This window comes from Pseudophryne corroboree, chromosome 6 (assembly GCF_028390025.1).
Source record: "Pseudophryne corroboree isolate aPseCor3 chromosome 6, aPseCor3.hap2, whole genome shotgun sequence".
Lineage (NCBI taxonomy): Eukaryota > Metazoa > Chordata > Amphibia > Anura > Myobatrachidae > Pseudophryne > Pseudophryne corroboree.
The window spans coordinates 409,543,709-409,561,657 of NC_086449.1; the positions used below are offsets into that span (position 1 = coordinate 409,543,709).

General features: G+C 46.9%; 1 protein-coding gene and 1 pseudogene across 4 annotated transcripts in view; one reads left to right on the forward strand and one right to left on the reverse strand.

The window, feature by feature from the left end:
- DMTF1 (cyclin D binding myb like transcription factor 1) overlaps nt 1–17,949 on the reverse strand; it is a 288,329-nt gene that overhangs the window by 238,813 nt on the left and 31,567 nt on the right. For all 4 annotated transcript variants that reach the window (XM_063926916.1, XM_063926917.1, XM_063926918.1 and 1 more), the window contains exon 2: nt 150–219. The gene's annotated coding sequence lies outside the window, so the exon portion shown is untranslated. The remainder of the gene's footprint in view (nt 1–149; nt 220–17,949) is intronic.
- Nucleotides 8,327–8,445, forward strand: LOC134937579 (5S ribosomal RNA; annotated as a pseudogene).

Below are 17,949 nucleotides of genomic sequence, written 5' to 3' on the forward strand. Positions count from 1 at the left end.
GACCGCAGCATTCTCTAGGACGTAAGAGAAATAAGTTAATTTAAAAAGGTTTTATAGTATACAGTATATATACTATACCCAATGAACCTAAAAATGTACTACTGGTGCCAACGTTTTGAGAATGAAATATATTGAAGTAAATTGCTTACCTTTAATAGTTCTTGCTGGCTTCTAGATTTGACTGACGGGATCCCAACTTCTACATCATTTTGTGTATCCCTGAAAGATAAGTTACGGTTAATAGTATATAAAGTTAATAAAGGATAAAAACAGTAAGTGTACATTTATTAAAAAGCAAATTTAAAATTCTGCATTTTCTTTTAAGAACTGTACATTACATGACTGTAATAACAGACTTCCCAGAGCTAGAAAAACTGCCAGAAACTGGCCAAAAAATTGAGACAAAACCGGGGGCGTCGCTATTACACAGCTGCCACACCCGTTTTGTCTCTACCACTACTGCTTACCTTAGCAGTTGGTAGGTGGGGATGGCATAATCTTGGAACTTTCATGCTCGGCAGATCAGGAAGTGCTGGGTATGCCCGCAGCTTGGTGAGCAATGGGGATGACACACAGTCACGCCACCAATGTGAACGTAACTGAGGTGTGACTACTCCCAACTCCCTAGGGATGGACATCCACAATTAACAATCATTGATGGTTTGCCACTGATAACGATGGCCGATATACAATGGTTCTCCACCATTGATTGCAGTCTGGAAGCCAATGGTTATTTTTCCCCCTAATTAGTATTGATAAAAAATATTCATCCTGCAGTGGCTCACTAGCCCCCATCCCTGACTCTGATTGGTCCACCATGCCCTCCAGCACAGGTAACCATAAATGTGAGCAAACCATCGATGGTTCAATGGTTATCTCATTGATAGCCATCAATACCCCTCCCAGTGTTACCAGGTACACCTATGTAACACCTACTTGGAGGGCAGCAGCCATCAGCTTCACACATAAGAAGCTGCTGGCTGCTTCTCATTCATAACATTGATTGGTACTTTGTGGGACAGATTCAATTAGCACTGGTGTTTGCCAAGCATGTGAAGCTCCAGGTTTAACACCCGGAGCTATTCTATTATTACACATTTTTTCTACATAGCAAACGTTCGGCTAGTGCATGTTAAACCACAGATTCCATGTCAAGTGCCCGGAATCTATGGGTTGCCCCACGCGTTAAACCCCAGAAGGTGCATTTAATGCAGATTTTTTTTCCTCGCAGCACCTTATGTTGTGAGGAAAAACCTGCAGTAAGTGCACCCTCTGGGGCTTAACACATGGGGTATCGGCATTTAATTGGATAACTCAGGGAAAAGCAATCCCCAACTGACTGGAGCCAGATTACTGCCAGGAACGGTCCCTTTACTTGTGGTTATGTTTCCTGAGCCAGGAACTAGAACAGTGCCTGCAATGCCCTGCATATACCAAATAACTGGGGAATGGAACTAGGACAGTACCTGTAGCCACCAAATACCAGGAGCCAGGCCACTGCCTGTAACCACCAAAGGATAGGAGCAAGTTATTAACACAGCTGTACACATGAATACGTATCTTCACCAACAGCCACTATTGTCATTATAATACCTTACATGTTTCACGTATGTCATGTTTCCCATCACAAGCAATTCAATGTATGACAAAGAGTACTACTGGTTTGTTGGTGCAATATAAATACAGGTTGAGTATAGCTTATCCAAAATGCTTGGGAGCAGAAGTATTTTGGATATTGGATTTTTCCGTATTTTGGAATAATTGCATACCATAATGAGATATCCTGCCTATGGGACCAGAGTCTAAGCACAGAATGCATTTATGTTCCATATACACCTTATACACACAGCCTGAAGGTCATTTAATACAATATTTTTAATAACTGTGTATTAAACAAATTTTGTGTACACTGAGCCATCAGAAAACAAAGGTTTCACTATCTCACCCAAAAAAATTCTGTATTTCGGAATATTTGGATATGGGATACTTAACCTGTAATAGAAAAAAGGCAATAAATGTGTCCATGAGCTGAATATGTGAAACAATGTTTAATATTTTGCATTACTCCAACAATACCAGAAAAAAAATCATCATCATCATGGAAGCCTATCCCGGGATCAGGATTGGCAGGATCCCAGCCTAAGGGCCTGATTCAGGTTGGATCACAATTACGAAAACGATGCGGGCGCATGAGCAATGCCCTTCCTGTGCATACACCCGCATTTTCTGCTTGATCACGGCGGCTGTGTGACATAACATGCAGCCACCGTGATCTAAAAAATGCTGGCGGGTCTTCTGCTATCAAGCAGAAACTGCGGTGCGATCACAGTTGCTGCTTGATAAAGCAGCGGTCAGCATGCTGGGCGGCCTTGCCCTGCGATGGGCGGCCCCTAGCATGCGATCTCATGGATTGGAAAATCTGCTACTTAGCAGAATTTGCAATCCAACCTAAATCTGGCTGGGATTGGAGCTTCCAATCCCAGGGATTTCGGGATTTGCCACCACCTTACTTTTTTCTATGCAGGGCAGCCTTGAGGGTCCTCAGGAGGCTCAGAAGCTGCCCGGCTCCCCCTGCTCAGTTCCCTTTGACCCCGGCTATGCGCACTGCACAGCCTGACATGACGTCAGAGGTCACGCTGCACAGCCAGCCGCCCATCGGAGTTCACCACCTGCACTGCCCCGCATCTCACCTCCGCTCAGTAAGTGACCCGCCCTCCCGTCCATCCAGATTAGGGTCAGTTATGTGGTTTGGGCAGAGCGGGGAGATGGGACACATTGAAAAGAAACCAATCCCGAGTATCCCTGGAATCCCGGTATTGATCATTTTTCAATCCCGATACTCGGGATTGAAAAAACGGCCCGGAATTGGCCACCATAGCTGTTATCACTCAGAAAGCTAAATGCACTATAATAGCAGTAGCATAAACTTTACTAGAACTGCAGCCACAACACACAGTAGAAGGGGCAGAACAGAGTCCTGTCGACTGATTACTTCCTCCACCTCCTACCTTCAAGATTTCTCACATGCTGTTTCCTCTCTCTGGAATTCCCTACCTCTCCCCCTCAGACTCTCCACCACTCTAAAAAACCTCAAACAGGCTCTCAAGACCCACTTCTTCACCAAACCCAGCCAAATCTCATCCTAATCCTCTGTTCCGCGCTCACTGTCTACCCCAGCTGTGTCACCCCTGTCTGTCTTCTCCTCCCCTTTAGAATGTAAGCTCTGACGAGCAGGGCCCTCAACCCTCACGTCCTCTTGAACGGCCGATACATCGCGGGACCGTCGGCCAGTGTGTACGGGCGATACGTCTGTGAACTCCGCCGTTCACAGACGTATCGCGTCGGCCGCGCAGCACAGCCGACAGCCAATATATCTAACGATATATTGGCGCGTCGCTGTGTGTGTACGGGGCGGTCGTCCGACCGCCCGTACACATGCTGCGGCGGCCGGCGGTGATGGACAGGTGAACTGGGCGGGCGCGAGCGGGCGCCCGCCCAGTTCATGACGTCAGTCCCCCGACGGATCGGGCTGTGTGTATGCACAGCACACTGCCCGATCCGTACATAGATATATCTGCAGATCAATTGATCTGCAGATATATCTAATAGTGTGTACCCACCTTAAGTCACTATTGTCCTGTTTTGATTTTTCTGTATTCTGTAACTGGGCGCTACGGATTGCTTGTGGCACGATATAAATAAAGCATAATAATAATAATCATGCTCAGTGGCAGCTTTTCCTACCAAGTCTGTTGTGTGTTTGTGAATCTGAGCGCTTAATCAGTGCACCAGACCAGAGAGTAGCTACCAGCAGGAAGAGACTGGCATCTTATCATGAAGTAGGAGAAGATGTGCTTAGAAAGCTCAACTTTGTCTCGTTATATTATGTATGTATATTTGTTAAGGGATGTTTAACCCTTTCCTGACCACTTATCTTACTTATACAGTATGAGATAAATTTGATGCAGAAAATAGGATTTTGATTTCCTATCGGTAAATCCTTTTCTCGTAGTCCGTAGAGGACACTGGGGTTCCATTTAGTACCATGTGGTATAGACAGGCCCACTAGGCGCTATGGGCACTTTAAGAATTTGATAGTGTGGGCTCGCTCCTACCTCTATGCCCCTCTTACCAGACTCAGTCTAGGAATCTGTGCCAGAGGAGACAGACATACTTTGAGAGAAGGATATAAAAGGATAGTGGTGAGATTTCGAACCAGCCTCACAAAACAGAGGAAAGCTAAGCTAACCCAACTTTAAACAGGAACAGCAACAGCAGAACCAACAATACTTAACCAAGTAACAGTGCAGGAAGAACGAAGCACCGGGCGGGCGCCCAGTATCCTCTACGGACTACGGGAAAAGGATTTACCAGTAGATAATTAAAATCCTATTTTCTCTTATGTCCTAGAGGACACTGGGGTTCCATTTAGTACCATGGGGATGTACCAAAGCTCCCAAACTGGGTGGGAGAGTGCTGAGGTTCCTGCAGAACTGATTGGCCTTTGAGGACCTTCAGTTTGGTCAAAGTATCGAACTTGTAGAACTTAGCAAACGTGTTCGAACCTGACCAAGTAGCTGCTCGGCAGAGCTGTAAAGCCAAAACACCCCGGGCAGCCGCTCAGGAAGAACCCACCGAACTAGTAGAGTGGGCCTGTACTTATTTTGGAACCGGCAAGCCTGCCGTGGGATAAGCATGCTGGATAATGAGCCTGATCCAGCGTGCAACTGTCTACTTTGAAGCAGGACACCCAGCGAGTCGGATTTCCTGTGATGAGCTGACCTCTTTACGATACCAAGGTGCCGCGGGAGGCACAAAGGGAGGTTGGATGCGTAGAACACCTTACAAAAACGTCTGGACCTGAGGGAGAGAAGCCAATTGTTTCTGAAAGAAAATGGACACGGCCGAAATCTGGACTTTTATGGAGCCCAGAAGTAGGCCCACATCCACACCTGCCTGCAGAAAAAGCAGGAAACGTCCCAGGTGAAATTCCACAGCAGAATAAGATCTGCTCTCACACCAAGAGACGTATTTCTTCCAAATATGGTGGTAATGTTTAAACGTTACCCCCTTACTGGCTTGGATCATAGTCGGGATAACTTTATTAGGGATCCCTCTTCTGGCTAGAATCAGCCATTCAACTTCCATGCCGGCAAACGTAGCCGCGGTAAGTCTTGAAAGACGAACGGGCCCTGTTGCAGAAGGATCCTCGCGAAGAGGTAGAGGCCACGGATCCTCGAGGAGCATCTCCAGAAGGTCCGCATACCAGGCCCTTCTTGGCCAGTCCGGAGCAATGAGTATTGCTTGAATCTTTTCCCTTTTTATTCTTTTGAGAATTCTTGGGATCAGAGGAAGTGAAAGAAACACGTACACCATCTGATAGACCCATGGAGTTGTCAGAGCATCTACCGCCACTGCCTGTGGGTCTCTCGACCTGGAACAATACCTCTTGAGCTTCTTGTTGAGACGAGAGACCATCATGTCAATTTGTGGATATCCCCACTGACGTGTCAAGCACCTGAACACTTCCGGGTGAAGGTCCCACTCCCCCAGGTGCAGGTGGTGTCTGCTTCCCAGTTGTCTATTCCCGGAATGAAGACCGCTGACAATGCCACAGCAATTTTTTTCTGCCCAGAGGAGAATTCTTGATACCTCTGACATTGCTGCTCTGCTTTTCGTTCCGCCCTGTACGTCACTGCCGTCACATTGTCCGACTGGACTTGAATGGCCCGATCCTGAAGAAGATATGAGGCCTGCAGAAGGGCGTTGTATATGGCCCTGAATTCCAGAATGTTGATTGGAAGGATGACTTCCTGACTTGACCATCTTCCTTGAAACTGCAACCCTGGGTGACTGCTCCCCAACCTCGGAGGCTTGCGTCCGTAGTTAACATGAACCAGTCCTTAATTCCGAACCTCGACGAGGCGAGAGGTCTGTAGCCACCACAGAAGGGAGATCCTGGCTTTTGGCGACAGACGAATCCTCTGGTGCATGTGAAGATGCGATCCGGACCATTTGTCCAACAGATCGAGCTGGAAGGGTCTTGCGTGAAATCTTCCGTATTGAAGCGCCTCGTAACAGGCTACCATTTTCCCCAGGAGCCAAATGCATAAATGCACAGATATCCGGGTTGGCTTTAGGACATCCCGAACCATCAACTGGATTACCAATGCCTTTTCCAATGGAAGGAACACTTTCTGCGACTCCGTGTCCAGTATCATTCCCTGGAATAGGAGCCTCCGTGTTGGCTCTAGGTGAGATTTCGGAAGGTTCAGAATCCACCCGTGACCCTGGAGAAGTTTGGATGAGAAGCCAATGCTGTCCAGCAACCACTCCCTGGACGGCGCCTTTATCAGAAGATTGTCGGGGTACGGAATTATGCTTGCGGAGTATAAACATCATCTCTGCCGTCACTTTGGTGAGCACCCTCTGTGCCGTGGAGAGACCAAATGGCAGGGCCTGGAACTGGTAGTGACAGTCCTGTAGTGCAAACCGTAGATAAGCCTGATGAGGCGGCCAGATCAGAATGTGAAGGTACGCATCCTTGATATCCAAAGACACTAGGAATTCCCCTTCCTCCAGACCTGAGATCACTGCTCTCAGATACTTCATCTTGAACTTGAACACTCTTAAGAACGTGTTCAAGGACTTGAGGTTCAGAATTGGTTGTACTGAACCGTCCGGTTTTCGGTACTACAAACAAGTTGGAATAGTACCCCTTGTTGTGTAGATGAGGTGGAACTGGAACAATGACTTGAGTTTGTACCAGTTTTTGGATGGCCTGCTGTAAAGTTATACTTGCCTCTTGTGAAGCTGGTAAGCCTGATTTGAAGAATCTGTGAGGTGGGAGCTATTGGAACTCCAGTCTGTAGCTCTGGGAAATAAGATCTATTACCCAGGGATCCCGGCACGAACTTGACTAGATGTGACTGAAGAATTTTAGTCGGGCTCCTGACAGTCCTCCAGGCCTCGCAGTCCACCGTCATACTGAAGGTTTTGAGGAAGCAGAGCAAGAGCTCTGTTCCTGAACACCTGCAGTTGCTGGTTTGCGTGGTTTACCTCTTGCACCTCTAGACGCCGTAGAAGCACTTCTGGATTTCCCTTAAACTTGGCTGACGATCAGGTGAACAAGCTCCTCCCAGCGAAACGCGCGCCACTTCCGGTCCGGCGCCCGACTTCCGGGATCTCCGCAACTGAGCTCCGGCGGGCTGACTCCTCTTGATACACACACAGGTATGAAATATCGTCCCTTGCTGTCCTAAGCAGCTCTCCACACAGGGATTCCATCCCCAGCTCCCACCCACGTTACACAGCGGCAGCGGGGTATTGGCATTCCCACTCTGTGCAAGTGTCACAGACAGTGACTCTGTCTCTGCTCCTTAAGAATAACAGCACCAGCCGCACTCCCCTGGATACTGCACACATATAAACGCATATAAATTCTTGTGCAGCAAATTAACACAGTGAGCCTGAGCTGGCAAAATTTGTATTGCTTTGAAAAATAGCAATGTGGTGCAGTTAATAATTGAGTCATTCCTATTCAAGGAGAGTGTGTTACCATAATATTTACAAACCATATTATATAACTTTAACATCATCTTTTTGTACTGATCCATTTCATGTTTAGGACATAGGGCATACCCAAACAAACAGTGCGTGTGAGTGTTTTTTCATGTTTATTTATGCTTAAAGGGATGATGTATGGCAACCATCTCTGAGTATTGTGGTGTACTCTTTGCAACTCATATCTGAATGTATAAATTGGTTACCTATTACTCTCTTGCAGAATAAGGATATACCATCCTCAATACACTTCATGAACTCTGACATAGAAATAAGGGAGCAATGTAAAATCTTGTATAGGATTTTGATAATTATTATTCTCCCCTTGCTTGGAAACTCTTTTGTGGATTGAACCACTTTTTGAGCAATCAGATTATTTGGGTAGACTTGTGGATATCTTATTCCATATCCCCCGAACCTGCCCACTTTCCTCTTTACTAGCAACCATCTTTGAGTATTGTGGTGTATATATTTTTTGCAACCCATACCTGAACTGATAATTATCCACTTCTACTTGTATTCATGCACTCTCTCATCCACAATTAAAGGATTATCCTCTGCAATGCCCAGTATGGTAACAGGGGCCTCCCAGTGGACAGCAGAAGTGCTACACTGATTCTATCCTTTCATCCTGAAATATCAGGTCTATCACTTCTCTATTCCATATATTCTACACTTACTCTGTCAATTACTGGAAAACTCCTTTCATACACTCTCTCATCCAATTGGGTACTCCCGCATGCCAGTAGATGTTTTCCTAACTTTCTACAGTCTCACCACGCTGGACATGCCCGATCTCGTCTGATCTTGGAAGCCAAGCAGCGTTGGGCCTGGTTAGTACCAGAAAGGGAGACCCTCTGGGAATACCGGGTACTGTAGTATCAAGGGATACACAACCCATTTATGTACCCAGGAAAGCAGAAGTGTACCTACTTCCTTCATAAACCAGAAAATTGAGGCGACAATACACTCTCTCATTGCCCATTCGATGGATACAGATGGGCAAAAGCAGAAGTGACTGGTTCTGCAATACTTTCCTATATCCTCTATTCCCACCAATAAATATAGGTCAATATCACTGAATATCCATTTAATATCTTAAGTACTATTATCAAACGACGCCCACAATTCTTTTCCATCCAGAAGAAGTCGGCAGTTGAGAAGCCGGTTTTCTTGTTCCTCTCTTATGAATATATAAACAACATATCATAAGTTGATAGAGAGAACAAGAAATTCCATATTTTCGCTTTGATGAACGTCAAATATTAACACACACTTCTAATTCAGTGGGTGTGCAGACCACCAACTTGCCACCTACCCTATAATAAGTGAGTAACATACCATTGTTTAATTCTGTTTTAATCAACTGTTGTTGATATAAGCAACAGTACCATCTGATTAAAATATTAATAAAAGTTAAGTTTTAAATTTGTATTTATCTGGTTTTCACATGCATATAACATATGTACATAGACTGAAAACAAAGTGTGCCCCAGTGAGACAACACAACAGTCTTTTTTTTCTTTTGCCTCTTCGTGAAAGAAAAAATTCCCTATAATAGTTTGTTCTGAACTAAAGTCCGGGAGCACCACCAACCCAGCTCTACCGCAAAAACCCAATCGGTATAATCGGTAGCTATATGTTGGTCATTACAGACGTTTTTCATGGTTTAAAAATTGTTCAACGCTCATTCACAATCCGATCCAGTGCAGATTCCAAAACCTCAACCCATTGCTGTCCGAAAGGACTGTAAGTTTAAAGCTGAATAAGCTTTCCTAGCTGGAGGAGCTGCGGAAGGAAGATACGTAGACTTACCCGCAGTAGCTTTGGAGATCCATTTGACTAGTTCGTCTCCAAACAAGGCCTCTCCTGCGAATGGTAGGCCTTCAACGCCTTTCCTGGAGTCCGCATCAGCAGTCCACTGGAGTATCCACAAGCCCCTGCATGCTGATACAGCCATAGCGGTGGTGCGTGCATTAAGCAAACCAATCTCTTTTATGGCTTCCACCATAAAGTTTGCAGAGTCCTGTATATACTGCAGGAGTAAAACAACATCCCCCCTAGACAAGGAATCTAACCCCTCAATTAGGTTACACGACCATTTAGCAATGGCTTTTGTGATCAACGCACATGCAATAGTGGGTCTCTGGGCCAACCCAGCAGCTGTGTACAATGATTTGAGTGTAGTCTCAATTTTACGATCAGCCATATCTTTTAGGGAGGCTGCACCAGGGACAGGCAATAAAATTTTTCTTGACAGCCTAGAGACTGATGCGTCCACTATCGGTGGATTTTCCCATTTTTTCCTATCCTCCAGAGGAAAAGGAAAAGATGAGAGCAACCTTTTAGGGATTTGAAATTTCTTATCAGGATTAACCCACGGTTCTTCAAACAGGGTATTCAATTCAGAAAAAGTTGTATAGTTTGCTGCGCTGTGAAGAAAAAGCTGCTCAGGTTGTTTGTGGGTAAATTGTTGGAGTTTTTCTTAAATCGAGCGCTTATGTGTGCTAATACGTAGTGTTCTGTAAGAGTACTAAATGAAAATGAAAAATAAATAAATAAAAATAATGAATAAAGCAATAAAAATAAAAATATAATAATAAAAATTGAATAAAATAAAATAGAAATGAAAATAAAATAAATAATATGTAAATGGGGGGATAAGGGTAAAGTGCAATGTTTACAGCTCCTTTGTTGATAATTTGTTTGGAGCTTTTGGACACTTATTCAGAGGGGCGCAGTCTCTTGGGGTGTAACTATCCCTGACTTACCCTATTCTTCTGATACGGGCGTGACCGGAGGTTCCGGTATTGATGGCAGCGATATTGTGCTGATGGGCAGGCTGGTCTCTCCTGCGTGTTGGGCCGTAGCTGCCTCCCCAAGTCCTCCTCCCGCTGGCCGCACTGTAGCCGCTACTCTGTCCGATCCGCCGTGACCGGAAGTTCGGGTCTTTACTTCCGGTAGCACGAATGCTGATGGCGGCGGTGTTAGTGTCCTTAGGGTTTGCTTCTTTCTTCTCCAATGCGTTTCAAATCCAAGTCCGGATTCTTTCTCAAGCGCTCGGTTTAAGAAAAACTCCAACAGGGTATTCAATTCCTTTAACGCAGGAAAAGTGACTGAGGACTTCTTCTCTACATTAAAATAAGATTCTTCAAACTCCTCTGACACCTTATCAGGAATTTGCAGAACATCTCTGATAGCCTCTATAAGAGCCTCTATTCCCTGTGACAGAGTAGCATCCCCCCCCTCCAAATCCACCTCACCCTCCTCCATGTCTGATCCGTCAGTATCAGAGTCAGACTGCAGGATATGGGCCAGAGATCGTTTTTGCGGACAAAACGGGAGGGGACTGAGACGCTGGTTTGAGGACTGAGTCTCTATTCATAAACTCATCCACAGTCTGTCTTAAGTATTGCGTCTCTTTCTCATTGCGGGATAGTTTTGTAGAAATATTTGAGAATATTCCCTTAATGGAATGAACCCATTCCGGTTCAGCCCCGCTATTCTGGGAAGGTGCACTGCCCTGAGCACCCAGCAGTAAGCCCCCTGGTGAAGAGGAACACTCCGCTGTGTACAAGAAACACACTCGTTGCCTGACATAATGTAAATGTGACAACACACACACACACACACACACACACACACACACACACACACACACACACACACATACACACAGGAAAAGGTTAAAGCACAATTTACTCCACAAAGAGCCCTTCAGGGAGACACAGAGTTATTTGGAGCCAGCCCCCATCGCATCCTTATCGCTATTGCCAAGCTTAGCCGGGTCGCAGACTAAGTACCCCGATAGGGGACTTAGTACATTAATAATCGCTCCCCCCTCTGCTATGACCCCCTGGTACCGCTGAGGTAATCTGGAGTCACACCGGAGGAGCTGCGCGTCCCTTTCAGTCAGCGTCCGTGTTCACTGCAGAGGGAAAATGGCACTGTTGAGCTGCTGGATCCTCTCATAGTGAAGCCCCACCCTTTCAATGGCGCGCGGTCTTCCCGCTTTGTTTATACTGGCTGAGGTAATCTGTTGCTTAAAATGGAGAGAAAACCGTTTTAAGGTTGTTTTTCCCAGTGTGGGTACTGTGTACAGTGCACCCAGACGCAGCTCTGTACTGTGTCTGGAGACGCATTACACCTCGGTTAGAAGCCATGCATCTCCGTACCATCATGCCGCCATAATGGCCGGTGACAAGCTAATCTGGACGCCGGCTTAGTACTCACCACTCTTCATTCTTCTGGCTCTGTTAGGGGTGGCGGCGTGCTGCAGGAATGTACGCTCGCCGTGGTGGGGCTTGTGAATAGTTCCCTCAGGAGCTCAATGTCCTGTCAGTTGGGAACGGGACCATTAACCCTTCAAGAGGTTGGGCCGTTCCCTTCCCCCAAGTCCTACGAAGCAGGCAGGCTGGTGCCAACCAGCCCTGACTGAAAATAACAAATATATAAAATAAATGCAGAAAACTCTTCAGGAGCTTCCATAAGCGTGACCGGCTCCTTACGGGCACATTTTCTAAACGGACTCTGGTAGGAGGGGCACAGAGGGTGGAGCCAGCCCACACTATCAAATTCTTAAAGTGCCCATGGCTCCTAGTGGATCCGTCTATACTCCATGGTACTAAATGGAACACCAGTATCATCTAGGAAGTAAGAGAAAGTGCTTTATTTTGACTCTCTCCCTTACAGCCTATACTAGAGACCATCTATAGTTTATTTATACTGTATTACATACACCATCCAGTGAATAAGGAGACCAATGTGCACATATATGTCTAGGGGGGTTGGGTATGCTTGGCCGGCACTGGGGATCCCGGCCGTCAGCATACCGACCGCGGGATTCCGGCATTAGAATGACGGTGAGGGGCGAGCATAACGAAAACGAGTGCAAAGTCTATGCTAGTCGGCATGCCGACTGTCGGGATTTAGAGGGTTCGGGATATAGCTGTCAGTACTGCCGGTCACATAACTACATCCTGTCCAGGGTCAGTGTTAGGTTCTTCAGCCAATCCTAAAGACTCCCGGACTTGCTTCAAAGCTCCACAGAGCAGGAGACTTGGATTGTGGAATGGTGTCCACATCCAGAAAAGAAACAAACATTCAGCCCAGACTAACTGGTCCTACTGCTGCATCTAATGGTTTCCTGCAATCGCTGACACTGTATACTGTATGTCTGATGTATTACATACACTGCACTTTGTATGAGGCAAAATATAGCTTCTCAAAGGGCCAGCCACACACACTCTGAAATGAAATCAAGCAGTTGTAATCGGAATCCCTCTTCTAGAAAATTGCGTACGCCCCTGACTCAGACTAGAGGGGAATTCAACTATCCGTGGTAAATCTTTCCATGCAATTCCATTAACACCCCATTTTTCACAGGAAATATGAACCCATTTTCATGCGAAAATACACAGGATCTGGAATAAGATCTAGAGCTATGTGTTTTCGTGAACATGGCCGTGAAAAAACAGCACTTTCGCCAGGCAGGCAAAACAAAATCTCTGTAATGCCAGCTATTGGCGTCAACTGAATTACCCCCTGGGGATCAATGTTAACTGAAGTTTCCCACTATACCAAAGTTTCTGCACAGCCTATACAACATGCACTGTGATATTTGATATACTGTTTGCTACTGATAATAAGATTTTACTTACCGGTAAATCTATTTCTCGTAGTCCGTAGTGGATGCTGGGGACTCCGTAAGGACCATGGGGAATAGACAGGCTCCGCAGGAGACATGGGCACTTTAAGAAAGAATTTAGATTCTGGTGTGCTCTGGCTCCTCCCTCTATGTCCCTCCTCCAGACCTCAGTTAGAGAAACTGTGCCCGGAAGAGCTGACAGTACAAGGAAAGGATTTTGGGAATCCAGGGTAAGACTCATACCAGCCACACCAATCACACCGTATAACTTGTGATAACTTTACCCAGTTAACAGTATGAACAATCACAGAGCATCAGATAAACTCTGATGCAACTATAACATAACCCTTATTCAAGCAATAACTATAAACAAGCATTGCAGAAGAAGTCCGCACTTGGGACGGGCGCCCAGCATCCACTACGGACTACGAGAAATAGATTTACCAGTAAGTAAAATCTTATTTTCTCTAACGCCCTAGTGGATGCTGGGGACTCCGTAAGGACCATGGGGATTATACCAAAGCTCCCAAACGGGCGGGAGAGTGCGGATGACTCTGCAGCACCGAATGAGCAAGGGTAGCCAGGGTATCAAACTTGTAGAACTTTGCAAAGGTGTTTGAACCTGACCAAATAGCCGCTCGGCAAAGCTGTAATGCCGAGACCCCTCGGGCAGCCGCCCAAGAAGAGCCCACCTTCCTTGTGGAATGGGCCTTAACTGATTTAGGCAGCGGCAACCCAGCCGCAGAATGAGCCTGCTGAATCGTGCTACAGATCCAGCGAGCAATAGTTTGCTTTGAAGCAGGCGCCCCAAGCTTGTTGGAAGCATACAGGATAAACAAAGATTCTGTTTTCCTAAACCTTAGCCGTTCTGGCTACATAAACCTAAAAAGCCCCGACCACATCCAGTGACTCGGAATCCTCCAAGTCAGTAGTAGCCACAGGCACCACAATAGGCTGGTTTATATGAAAGGATGAAACCACTTTCGGCAGAAATTGTGGGCGGGTCCGCAATTCTGCTCTATCCGCATGGAAAACCAGATAAGGGCTTTTATGTGACAAAGCCGCCAATTCTGACACACGCCTAGCCGAAGCCAAGGCTAATAGCATGACCACCTTCCACGTGAGATATTTTACTTCCACCGTTTTGGTTCAAACCAGTGTGATTTCAGGAAACTCAACACCACGTTAAGATCCCAAGGTGCCACTGGAGGCACAAAAGGGGGCTGAATATGCAGCACTCCCTTTACAAACGTCTGAACTTCAGGCAGAGAAGCCAGTTCTTTTTGAAAGAAAATGGATAAGGCCCAAATCTGAACCGTAATGGAACCCAATTTAAGGCCCAAAGTCACTCCCGACTGTAGGAAGTGAAGGAAACGGCCCAGCTGGAATTCCTCTGTAGGGGCATTCCTGGCCTCACACCAAGCCACATATTTTCGCCATATACGGTGATAATGTTGAGCCGTCACATCCTTCCTAGCCTCTATCAGCGTAGGAATGACCTTATCCGGAATGCCTTTTTCTGCTAGGATCCGGCGTTCAACTGCCATGCCGTCAAACGCAGCCGCAGTAAATCTTGGAACAGACAGGGACCCTGTTGCACAAGTCCGGTCTTAGAGGCAGAGGCCACGGGTCCTCTGTGAGCATTTCTTGCAGATCTGGATACCAAGTCCTTCTTGGCCAATCCGAAACAATGAGTATTGTTCTCACTCCTCTTTTCCTTATGATTCTCAGCACCTTGGGTATGAGAGGAAGAGGAGGAAATACATGGACCGACTGGAACACCCACGGTGCCACTAGTGCGTCCACAGCTATCGCCTGAGGGTCTCTTGACCTGGCGCAATATCTCTGCAGCTTTTTGTTGAGGCGGGATGCCATCATGTCCACCTGTGGCAGTTCCCACCGACTTGCAATCTGCGTGAAGACTTCTTGATGAAGTCCCCACTCTCCCGGGTGGAGGTCGTGCCTGCTGAGGAAGTCTGCTTCCCAGTTGTCCACTCCCGGAATGAACACTGCTGACAGTGCGCTTACGTGATTCTCCGCCCAGCGAAGAATTCTGGTGGCTTCTACCATCGCCACCCTGCTCCTTGTGCCGCCTTGGCGGTTTACATGAGCCACTGCGGTGATGTTGTCTGACTGAATCAGAACCGGTTGGTCGCGAAGCAGGGACTCCGCTTGACGTAGGGCATTGTATATGGCCCTTAGTTCCAGGATGTTGATGTGAAGGCAAGTCTCCTGACTTGACCACAGCCCTTGGAAATTTCTTCCCTGTGTGACTGCCCCCCACCCTCGGAGGCTTGCATCCGTGGTCACCAGGACCCAGTCCTGAATGCCGAATCTGCGACCTTCGAGAAGGTGAGCACTCTGCAGCCACCACAGGAGAGACGCCCTGGGGAATAGGGTGATTAACCGATGCATCTGAAGATGTGATCCAGACCACTTGTCCAGTAAGTCCCATTGGAAGGTCCTCGCATGGAACCTGCTGAAGGGAATGGCCTCGTATGATGCCACCATCCTTCCCAGGACTCGAGTGCAGTGATGCACTGACACCTGTTATGGTTTTAATAGATTCCTGATCAGTGTCATGAGCTCCTGAGCTCTCTCTATCGGGAGATAAACCCTTTTCTGGTCTGTGTCTAGGATCATGCCTAGGAGAGGCAGATGAGCTGTAGGAACCAACTGCGACTTTGGAAAATATAGAATCCAGCCGCGTTGCCGTTACACTTCCAGAGAAAGTGATACGCTGTTCAGCAACTGCTCTCTTTGATCTCGCTTTTATGAGGAGATCGTCCAAGTGTGGGATAATAGTGACACCTTGCTTCCGCAGGAGCACCATCATTTCCGCCATTACCTTGGTGAATATTCTCGGGGCCGTGGAGATACCAAACGGCAACGTCTGAAAATAAGATTTTAAACCTACCGGTAAATCTATTTCTCCTAGTCCGTAGAGGATGCTGGGGACTCCGTAAGGACCATGGGGTATAGACGGGTTCCGCAGGAGATAGGGCACCTAAAAATAACTTTTACTATGGGTGTGCACTGGCTCCTCCCTCTATGCCCCTCCTCCAGACCTCAGTTAGAGAACTGTGCCCAGAGGAGATGGACAATACAAGGCAGGATTTAGAAATCCAAGGGCAAGATTCATACCAGCCCACATCAATCATACCATGTAACCTGGATCATACATAACCAGTTAACCGTATGAACAACAACAGTAATGGTCCAAGACCGATTTCAACTGTAACATAACCCTTATGTAAGCAACAACTATATACAAGTCTTGCAGAGTTTCCGCACTGGGACGGGCGCCCAGCATCCTCTACGGACTAGGAGAAATAGATTTACCGGTAGGTTTAAAATCTTATTTTCTCTTACGTCCTAGAGGATGCTGGGGACTCCGTAAGGACCATGGGTTTTATACCAAAGCATCCAATCGGGCGGGAGAGTGCGTATGACTCTGCAGCACCGACTGAGCAAACGCTAGGTCCTCATCAGCCAGAGTATAAAACTTGTAGAATTTAGCAAAAGTGTTTGACCCCGACCAAGTCGCCGCTCGGCAAAGTTGTAATGCCGAGACGCCTCGGCCAGCCGCCCAAGAAGAGCCCACCTTCCTAGTGGAATGGGCCTTAACCGAATTTGGTACCGGCAATCCAGCCGTAGAGTGAGCCTGCTGAATCGTATTACAGATCCAGCGAGCAATAGTCTGCTTCGAAGCAGGTGCGCCAATCTTATTGGCCGCATACAGGACAAACAGAGCCTCTGTTTTCCTAATTCTAGCCGTCCTGGCTACATAAATCTTTAAGGCCCTGACTACGTCCAGGGATCTGGAATCCTCCAGGTCACTTGTAGCCACAGGCACTACAATAGGTTGATTCACATGGAATGAAGAAACCACCTTAGGCAAAAATTGCGGACGTGTTCTCAATTCAGTTTGATCCACATGAAAAATCAAGTAGGGGCTTTTGTGTGACAAAGCCGCCAAATTCTGATACTCGCCTTGCTGATGCTAAGGCCAACAACATGACCACCTTCCAAGTAAGAAATTTCAACTCAACCTTGTTAAGGGGTTCAAACCAGTGTGATTTTAGGAACTGCAACACCACGTTGAGGTCCCACAGTGCCACTGGAGGCACAAAAGGAGGCTGGATGTGTAGCACTCCCTTTACAAACGTCTGGACTTCTGGAAGAGAAGCCAATTCCTTCTGAAAGAAAATCGAGAGGGCCGAAATCTGAACCTTAACAGAGCCTAATTTCAGGCCCATATCCACTTTTGTCTGTAGGAAGTGGAGAAAACGACCAAGAAGAAAATCTTCCGTAGGTGCATTCTTGGTCTCACACCAAGACACATACTTTCGCCAGAGACGGTGATAATGCTTAACCATCACCTCCTTCCTAGCCTTTATTAAAGTAGGGATGACCTCTTCCGGAATCCCCTTTTTCGCTAGGATTCGGCGTTCAACCGCCATGCCATCAAACGTAACCGCGGTAAGTCCTGAAATACACAGGGCCCCTGTTGCAACATGTCTTCCCTCAGAGGAAGAGGCCAGGGATCTCCTGTGAGCATCTCTTGTAGATCTGAGTACCAGGCCCTTCGAGGCCAGTCTGGGACAACGAGTATCGTCTGTACTCTTCTTTGCCTTATGATCCTCAACACCTTTGTGATGAGAGTAAGAGGAGGAAACACGTAGACCGATTTGAACACCCACGGTGTTATCAGAGCGTCTACTGCCACTGCCTGAGGG